Source organism: Nicotiana sylvestris, chromosome 8 (assembly GCF_000393655.2).
Source record: "Nicotiana sylvestris chromosome 8, ASM39365v2, whole genome shotgun sequence".
Taxonomy (NCBI): Eukaryota; Viridiplantae; Streptophyta; class Magnoliopsida; order Solanales; family Solanaceae; genus Nicotiana; species Nicotiana sylvestris.
In genome coordinates this window covers 65,028,249-65,037,983 of record NC_091064.1, presented here as the reverse complement: position 1 = coordinate 65,037,983, position 9,735 = coordinate 65,028,249, and the positions used below count along the sequence as shown (strand labels likewise).

General features: G+C 36.5%; 1 long non-coding RNA gene across 1 annotated transcript; it reads right to left on the bottom strand.

Annotated features, from left to right (window-relative positions):
- Window positions 1-3,034: 3,034 nt before the first annotated feature.
- On the bottom strand, window positions 3,035-8,190 carry LOC138874590 (uncharacterized). Its single transcript, XR_011401619.1, has 2 exons — window positions 7,567-8,190; window positions 3,035-3,330 (listed from the first exon to the last, which is right to left on the bottom strand). It is a non-coding gene; the product is annotated as an uncharacterized lncRNA (long non-coding RNA).
- Between the last annotated feature and the right edge of the window lie 1,545 nt (window positions 8,191-9,735).

Sequence of the window (9,735 nt, the reverse complement as noted above, 5' to 3'; positions counted from 1 at the left end):
ACTCAGACCTTGCATGTTTATCAGGATTTGTTCCAGGCTCTTCATCTTCCCAGCCATTTCCTCTTGCTCAGGATTTTTAACGAACTTTTCTTGCTCCACCAAGAGATCATATTGTGGAGGTTGAGTGAAAGAGTATGGGGACACATATGCTATTTCTGACTGAAGCTGTGGACCCTGAAAAGTAAACATTAGAGGCTCAACATACGACCATGGTAAAGTTGGTTGTGCTTTGGTGCAAACTGGTGCTGCAGAGAACAATATTGGAGGTGACTTGGAAACTGGCGCATGGGGGCGAACCACAGAAGGTATGCCAGGAACATTGGACAACATTGAAGGGTGCCCGCATGGAATGAGCGGGTTGGTCACAGGGGCGTTGGTAACCTCACCTGACCTGAGATCAACTCAGAGAACCCAGGGATTGCACTTGGCGGTTCCCCACCGTTAGACCAGGCGACCCACATTTCCGATATGCAGAGACACAACATCCTATTCTCTTCAGCAACTGCTGATTCTAGTTGTGGAATAGCCGGTGCTGGACTATCCTCAGGATCGATGATTTGTAGATGGCTTTCAGAGGCCATAGGAACCTTTCCTTTGGATCTTGTGAAATAAGGATGGGAAGTCAGATTACCAACAAAACCAACCACAACGAAACCTGGCTAATTTGCACACTCAACAACCTTGTTAATTTTGAGACGCTTAACAGATAAGAAATTGCATATTGGGATGCACTGCACCTAAACAGTTAAACGTTTCTACTATGTGTTTGAACGAGTTGCATATTTCATCATGGCCTTAATTAACCCTATTTTTTTCTCAATCTGCACCTCTTTTCTTCATTTTTGCTTCTCTCTAATCACTCTTGATTTTTTTATTTCATTTCTGTCGCTTTTTATTTTTGGCACTCTTTTTTTTGTTTTTATTTTTGTCACTCTTTTATTTTTTGTCACTCCTTTTTTTTCTTTTTCTTTTTCTTTTTTTGTTTTGTCGCTCTTTTCTTTCTTTTCTCTCAATTTTTTTTCTTTCTATCTTTTCATTCAAATTATTTTTCTCTTAGTTAATTTTATGGCTATGATCGAATCCGATGAAGATTGCCTACGTATCATGACGCCGCATGAATCAGATCTTGCGTAGTTCGGGAAGATCGAAAATGGAATAAATAAACCAATTTATTTTTGGAATTTTTGAAAGAAATGCTTTAAAAGAAGAAAGAAAATATTTTTTGATTTTTTGATTTTGATTTTTGTTTTGTTTTGAAAGAAAGACTTCTAAAAAAATTCCTTTTCTTTTGATTTGCACTTTGGGAATTTCAAAAGTAAAAAAGAAAGCATTTTTGTTTGATTTTTCATCTGTTTTCTCTTTTTCTAAAAAAAAAAATATTTTTGGATTTTGGATGTTGCTTCTTAATTTTCGAAAGAGGGACTTTTAAGAAAATATTTTGGATTTCTGAGTTTTTGTTTATTTACAAAAGTACTTCTAAAGAAAAGTGAAAATATTTTTGGACTACAATTTTTTTTCAATTTGTTTTTGACATTTACGAAAGGAGGACTTTTAATCAAGGAAAAGAATATTTTTTTAATTTTTGGAAAAAATACTTCAAAATAAAGGAAACCCGTATTTTGGATTTTTATTTTTTATTTCTTTTCGTATTAAAGACTTTAGAAAGAAGGAAATTATTTTTTGAGTTTAATTTTTTTTTTGAATTTTCTAAGTAAATGCTTTTAAGGAAGGAACTAAAGGAAAATATTTTTGGATTTTTGAAAATTGGGGGCCGAAACCGATGAGGTTTGCCTACGTATCTCATATTCGGTGAGAATCAGACCCGCATAGTTCGGTCAGTTTTGACGGAACAGGGAAACATGGCACTTGAAGATTTTGGGCTCATTTTGAAATGACCTTTCTTTTTCTTTTTCTTTTTTCAGAATTTCGACAGAGTTTCAGGATTTTTAAACACACATCTCTCACTCTTGGTTTTTTTTCTTGTTTTTATTTTCTCTTTTTTTTATTTGATTTTCTTTCCCTATTCTAGAAGTCGGTCAACATGCAAGCCAAATCAAACAAATGCGCAAGTAGCACGTAAGATGCATCAGGATGGTCTTTTAATTTTTGGGTACATCTGTCCTTGACAGACCCAACTCCTGTGTTGAGTCCCCAAAGTCAAATACACATGATGCAAACAAGCGTTCCTACTAGGGATCCGACATGAGGCTGTGTTATTCTAGGTTTAAAACCTGGGGTTGTGTTCTACACCTGGCTTACCCGAGCGAACAGCTCGAGCCGGGGAGAGGGGACAGCGTACCGGGAATACAAAAGTTTCACCGGCTTTGCAACTTGCCCGAACCTCGTTCTAAAATTGGGATATGACTCTAACAGAAAAGAAGTCACACGAAGTGCACACTTTCCATATGATTTAGAAGACTCAGAGAGAAGAGGGTTTCGTAACAATTTATATACAGTCCAAATAATATCAAAGCGGTAAAAAGTGGCATTTAGCACATTAGGCTCAAACATACAAATCAGATAATAAATAAATCCAAGTATAACAGTTATTCTAAGCTCGAATTCTTGAATCCTGAATCGAAAGTTCTGGGTTTTGATTCCAAGCAGAGTTGTCACACCTTCTTTTTACCACTCGAGGGGTATATAATGAAGTTTTTCCAATTAAAGTGACATTATTCGAAATGAAATTTTATTTATTTAATCAGAGTCGCCACTTGGAATAGTTTATTTGGTGTCCCAAGTCACCGGTTTATTTAGAATTCCAAATCGACGAAATTTTGACTTTATTTTAGAAAAAGCATGCGAACCAGAAATTCTAAGTAAGGAATTCTATTAATCCGGGAGAAGGTGTTAGGCATTCCCGGGTTCCATGGTTCTAGCACGGTCGATTAGCTTATTAATATTGGCCTATTATCTGATTTACTATAAGTTTTAAACCTATTGTTGTCACGACCCAATTCCCGAACCTGGTCGTGATGGCGCCTCTCATGAAGTCAAGGCCAGCCATTCAACCCAATTCATCCTTTTAAGACAATTAATTAACACAATTATAGTATAAACATGGTTTAATAATATCCAATAGCGGAAAGTATAGATAAAATACGAAAATCCAACCCAACTCAACCTTAACCGGGGTGTCACAAGTAATGAGCTACTACAGAGTTTACTAAAATTCTACAAAGTATGGAATTAGGAACAAAGTCTGAAGATATCATAAATAACAGAAGATAAGGGAGAAAACGGGTCTGCGAACGCCATGCAGCTACCTCGATAACTCCGATGAAAACTGAACAGTAGAAAACTCGCTCTATGCCTCAGGAATACCTGTACCTGCACACATGGTGCAGGGAGTAATGTGAGTACTCCGACCCAGTGAGTAATAAATATAAATAATGACTGAAGGTAAGAAAACACGTTAAGGCACACAACATTCTATACAGAAGCAGTGAAATCATTTAAAATAACAATTCAGTGAAACATCATGTGAAATATCTTTTAAACTAGTAAAACAGGTAATTTGGCAGTAAAATGACGAGTAGAAATCTGCCCCTCGGGCTCAATATCAAAACAACAAGTAAAAATCTGCCCCTCGGGCTCAGTATCAAAATAATAACTAGAAATCTACCCCTCGAGCTCAGTATCAAAATAATAAGTAGAAATCTGCCCCTCGGGCTCAGTATCAAAATAATAATTAGAAATTTGCCCCTCAGGCTCAGTATCAAAATAATAAGTAGAAATCTGCCCCTCGGGCTTAGTATCTCAGAACAGTATCAGCCCCTTAGGCTCAGAACAGTATAAAGCAACCAGTCAATGAAATAAGAACACATAATTATTATGGCAGATAAAGAATAAATGCATGAGTACAATGCAATGCATATGACAGTACCCTCTGGTACCCACTGCAGCGTGCAGCCCGAGCCATCCATATTTATTTATCGTCGACGACGCTCACTGGGGGTGTGTACAGACTCCGAAGAGGCTCCTACAGCCCAAGCGCAATATCAAGCCATCTTGTGGCATCAAATCTAGGCCCTCGGCCTCATATCAATATCAGTATAATCACCCAGGCTCTCCGCCTCAATATCAATGTAATCAACCAGGCCCTCGGCCTCAATATCAATGTAATCAACCAGCCTCTCGGCCTCAATATCAATATAACACTGCTGCGGCGCGCAGCCCGATCCATGCTCAGTCCAGAAATCATCATAAGCCCCTTGGGCATTTGTAAAACAGTAGTTCTCAGCCCGAAATATCATTTAGAAATATCATTTAAGTTTTCAAATCTTAGAAAGATGGCTGAGTTTGCAAAACAGTATTTAAAACCTTGGACTGAGGTCAAATGATATGCAAAATATGCGAAAGCAGTGATATCAATCCCTGAAGGATTCAAATAATTGGCAAGAAGCCTACAATTGGAAACATGACTGAGGATATAAATTCTTTAACAAAATAAGTGAGGAAAACCAGTCAAAAATCCCCTAAGGGTTCTACAGGTCGGCACAAGGCCCCAAGCATGGCAACAAGCCCAATTCACAATAATAAAGTATACGTCTCAACCAAAAATGTAGTAAAATATCTCTCGGGACGGACCAAGTCACAATCCCCAACGGTGCTCTACCCCACGCCCGTTATCCGGCGTGCAAGTCACCTCAATATAGCGTTACGATGTGAAATTCCGGCGTTTCAAACCCTCAGGACATCATTTACATCTATTACTCACCTCTAGCCGGCAAAATACTACTCCGCGATGCCCTTTCCTTTCTTATCGACCTCCTCGCGCGTCGAATCTGGCCAAAACTACAACGAATACATCACAATAGGCTAAGGGAATATAACCCAATCGAAAAGACTCGAAAAATATCAAAAATCACGAAATTTGCAAAACCCGAGCCCCAGGCCCATGTCTTGAAATCCAGAAATTTTTACATCAAAATGTTCCTTATCTCGCCACGAGTCTATATATACCAAATTCACAAGAATCGGAGTCCATTTGACACCTCAAATCCCAAATTTAGAATTTCAATCTCAAGCCCTAATTTCTTATAATTTGGCTATGTTTTCATGGATTTCTAGGATGATTCTTCAATAAAATCATGTATTTAACTCATAAAACTTACCTCCAATCGATCTTAGTTGAAACTCCCTTCAATCCCCATCCAAAAGCTCTCAAAATGACTAAAATGGTGGAGAAATGGGGTGTTTTTCGCGAATGAAATGTAAACATTCTGCCCAGAATTTTTCGGAATTACTATTAACCCCGTGTTACTGTTCACCCCGTGTTATTGTTCACGGGGTACTGTTAGAGGACTGTTACGGGTACTGTTCACGGATACTGTTACGGGGTACTGTTCATGGCACTATTCACGGATACTGTTCACGGCACTATTCACGAATACTGTTACGGGGCACTGTTCATAATTACTGTTCACAATGCTGTAAAAAAAAGGCAGCAACTTTATTTTTTTCGTGCCTAAATCGATCCGTTAACCTTCCGAAATACACCCGAGGCCCCCGAGACCTCAACTAAAAGCTCCAACATGTCTTAAAATATTATCCAAACTTGCTCCAATCGTCAAAACACAACTAACGCCAAAATCATCAAATTATATCGAATTCAAGCCTAAGTTCTTTTAAAACTTCTAAAACACACATTCGATCAAAAAACCCGACCAAACGATGTCCGACTGACCTGAAATTTTGCACACATATCCCAAATGACACAATGAAGCTACAACAACTCTCGGAATTTCATTCCGACACCCGGATCAAAATCTCACCTATCAACCGGAACTCGCCAAAATACTAACTTCGCCAATTCAAGCCTAATTCAACACCGGACCTCCAAAATTACTTTCGGTCCTACTTCTAAGTCACAAATCACCTCCCGGAACTAACTGAACCGTCGAAATTCACATCCGAGCCCTCTAACTCATAAGTCAATGTCTGGTTGACTTTTCCAACTTAAACCTTCTTAAAAGAGACTAAATGTCTCATTTCTTATCAAAATCGCTCCAAATAAATTCTAATGCACCCAATACCGATAATGAAACATGAGGAAGCAGAAAATGGGACGAACGAGACAGTAACTCATGAGACGACGGGTCGGGTCGTCACAATTGTGCATTTTTAACTTTATAGCAACTTTTAATTATTTTGACCTCTTTTAGGATTTATAGAATTATTTCTTGAACAAGTTACGATTGTCGTACACTTTCCGTTTTGGGATACACCGCAAACCATACTACATGAAATGCATCCACGATTCGCGACATGTTTATTTTATTATTGTTCGAAGTTGTGGCCGAGTCACATGAAATGCACACCTAAATTGGAGACTACATATCGCGACCATACTACGGGAACTGTACCATGATCACAATAATTTTATTAATCGCACCTAAAGCAGACAAATACACTTCCTTTCCTCTTTCAAAGAATGAAACATCAAATGGAGCAGACAAATACACTTCCACATAAATATACTTTTGTTTTTGCTATGAGAAGAAGATAGGAAGTTATTTACAGTAGTCTGTCAAACCCTCACACTTTAAAAAATAAAATATTATCATCCATCTGCACATTATTATTTTTTCAGCAAATGCACATAATCATTGTTATAAAAGTAGACGTCATTGTCCCAAAAGTTCCTTAATCCATAAATAAAGAGTATTCTACCGGTACTAAAAATACTATAATCTCTAGCTACACAAGACATAAAAATTTTAAGACTGCCAATAAAAATGATACTTCCAAAAGTAAAAGTTCCCAAGCATTATAAAACTAACAAAAGAATAATTAATTTTTAGACTTTAGTCATGCTATCTATAAATCAAAACCTCACATTTATTTCCTGAATATAAGGGGAATATCAAGAGTTTATTATAATGGGTGAAAAGAAACAATGTAAAGAAAAAATCAACCAATTAAGTACCAATTTAGTTTTTTATTAATAATCTACTTTGGTTTAAGGAGAAAATAATATATTTTTTTGTTATGGAGAAGATAAATTGCAACGAAATATTCTCTACTAACTTTAGAAATACATTAACTACTTGAGATGCTCTTGCAATCCTCATATTATTCTTCTTACAAGTAGCTATATTTTTTTTTATATTTCTCAAACAGCACATCTAGAGTTTATCTTATTTCTTGCATGTATTAGAAAGTCAAACTATTTATATGTACATAAAATCTGATTCCCTCATTATAGAGTGAGATTTGTATTTCCAAAAAAAAAAGAAATTAATGAAAAAGTAAAAAAAGAGTAAAAGAATATCAAACGAAAAATCTTTGGTACTAAATTTTACTATAAACATAGAATTTCCACCTTCTTTTAATAACAAAAAAAGAGAAAGAGAAGTAAATTTTTCATCACAAACTACAACAGATTGACCAAAATTCATAGTAAGGAATTATCGAATGATTTCTATTTCAGACATACACTAACTTCGCCATTTATAGATCAAGAAGAAATGAGAAGTGAACCAGAAAAACAAAATGGAGGAGAAAAGAAAAGCAAGTTACTCCTCTTAAAAGATAATGATTGATGCGACAATTACCACTTACCTCACTGTCGGAACAAAACGAACAAGAAAAAACCCCAATAAAGGCTGAAAAACTAAGGCTGGAGCTCAGCCATGAATTCGGCGGAAACAACAGCAGCAAACCGCACTTCTCAAACTTGTTCGCACTTGAATTCCCAGAAAAGTAAAGCAGAGGAGTAAAATCTTAAGCTAGCTTTGTTTCAAGGCTGTTCCATGACTGATTTTCCAACAGTAACACAACCGTTTTGGGGCTAATTTGAGGCCAATTTTGAGCTTAGTTTCAGGGCTATTCTAGTTATGTTTTGGAGCTTCATTTGAGCTAGTTTAATGGGGTTTAGGGGTGATTTGGTGGTGGTTTAACACTAGGTTTGGGATAGTTTTTAACTCGTTTTTGGAGCTGCTCTGAGGTCGTTCTTTTGGGTGAATCCGAGCTCCTTTTTGGGTTGGTTTTGTGGTGGGAGAGAGCTCGTTATAATGGGGGTTTATGGTGTTCTTTGGGTGGAATTTACATGGTATTTTGTGGTGTCAAGGTGAGAGTGAAGAAGAAAATTGGAGGGGGGTGTAGAGGCGCCATTTTTGAGCTTTTTTCTCTAAGGGTCTAGGATCTTCTTCTTTTTTTTTTTGGTCTAAAATCTGATTTTTCTCCTAGAGTTAGAGGAATATGGGGGGTTTTAATGAGGGAATTTGGGTCAAGGGAAATGGGCCGAAGGGAATTGGGTCATGGGAATTGGGCCGGGATTTAAAATTAATTTGGACCAATCTAGGAATTAGACCAATTTTAAAAGAAATAAGACCAAAAATATATTTTTTTTATTTTTCGAGGATAGGCTTAATACTTACTGGGTACCACTATGGTGTATTTATGCTATGCTTGCTGCACATTTTTGTGCAGATCCTGGTACCTCGAAGTGTGCCGATCTTTAGTAGCTGATTGTGAGATGCTGTGGAGACTTCGAGGTATACCTGCCCTCCCATTCGCAGGCCTCAAAGTCACCTTTTGTTGTCGTTATTTTTACCGCTATTTATTTCTATTCCGGAATAGTTTGTACTTAGAGATTTTTTAGTGAACTTAGTAGAGCTTATAACTTGTAGTGCCGGTGTTGGGATACTATACATCTATTAATGGTTGTTGGCTATGTATAATTTCCGGTTCATGTTTAATAATTGATTGGTTAAAATATGTTAATATTTCAATATATATTAGGCTTATTTAGTCTTAGATACTAGGTGCCATTACAACATCCTAAGGAGGGAAGTTGGGATCGTGACATAGGACGACAAATTGGTAGTCGTCACACTTTGATTGGTAAAGGCTTATTCATTGTTTATAGTATTACATTTCATGCTAATATTAATATTATAATTACTTTTGTATATAGGGTATCGGCTCGACATTACTTTTTCAAATGAAGTCTTTATAAGTTACGAACAAAAGTACAATGTTGGTACTTTATCTTGTTTTACGGGGATAGATCATGTTAGTACAACCACGAGCCAACAATAACGGTATAGTGAGGTGCCACGTATAAATTATGAATGATAGATTTTAACCATAAACTAAATATGTTATATTTTCTAGTTTTAAAATATTTATAATTTGATTGCTTGTATAGGAAAAATGATCAACAAGACGATCATGTTTTAACACAATTTGAAGAACATGTGAATAAGAATATTACATATGTACAGAGTGAAGAAGATGACAGTGACTATGATAACAACGCCGATGGTCAGACAATGAATTGCCCTTTACGGATGTCAAAGATGATAATTGTCAAGATCCAAATTACACCAAATCGCGATGGCATCTAACTCAACCTGTTAGGCAAACAAACCAACCTAAAGACAACCCAAACTCAATTTCAACAAATAAATAATAAAATAAGAATGCAAAATTTAATACAAACTATCCCAAGAACTGGCATCACAAGTCATGAGCAACTAAGAATTGGAATACAATGCTCATATGAAGAAAATACATTATCTATTTGAATATATATAAATAAAATATAAGATCCTAGGTTACCATGAACAAATGAAAGCTAATGACCAGAATCCATATGTGTCTTCAGTGCGAGCACTCGCACTCCACAACAGCTCAACTCTAAAATCTGCACGCGTGGCACAAAAGTGTAGTAGAGTATAACCGACCTCATCTACTCAGTAAGTATCAAGATAACCTCAACAAAGT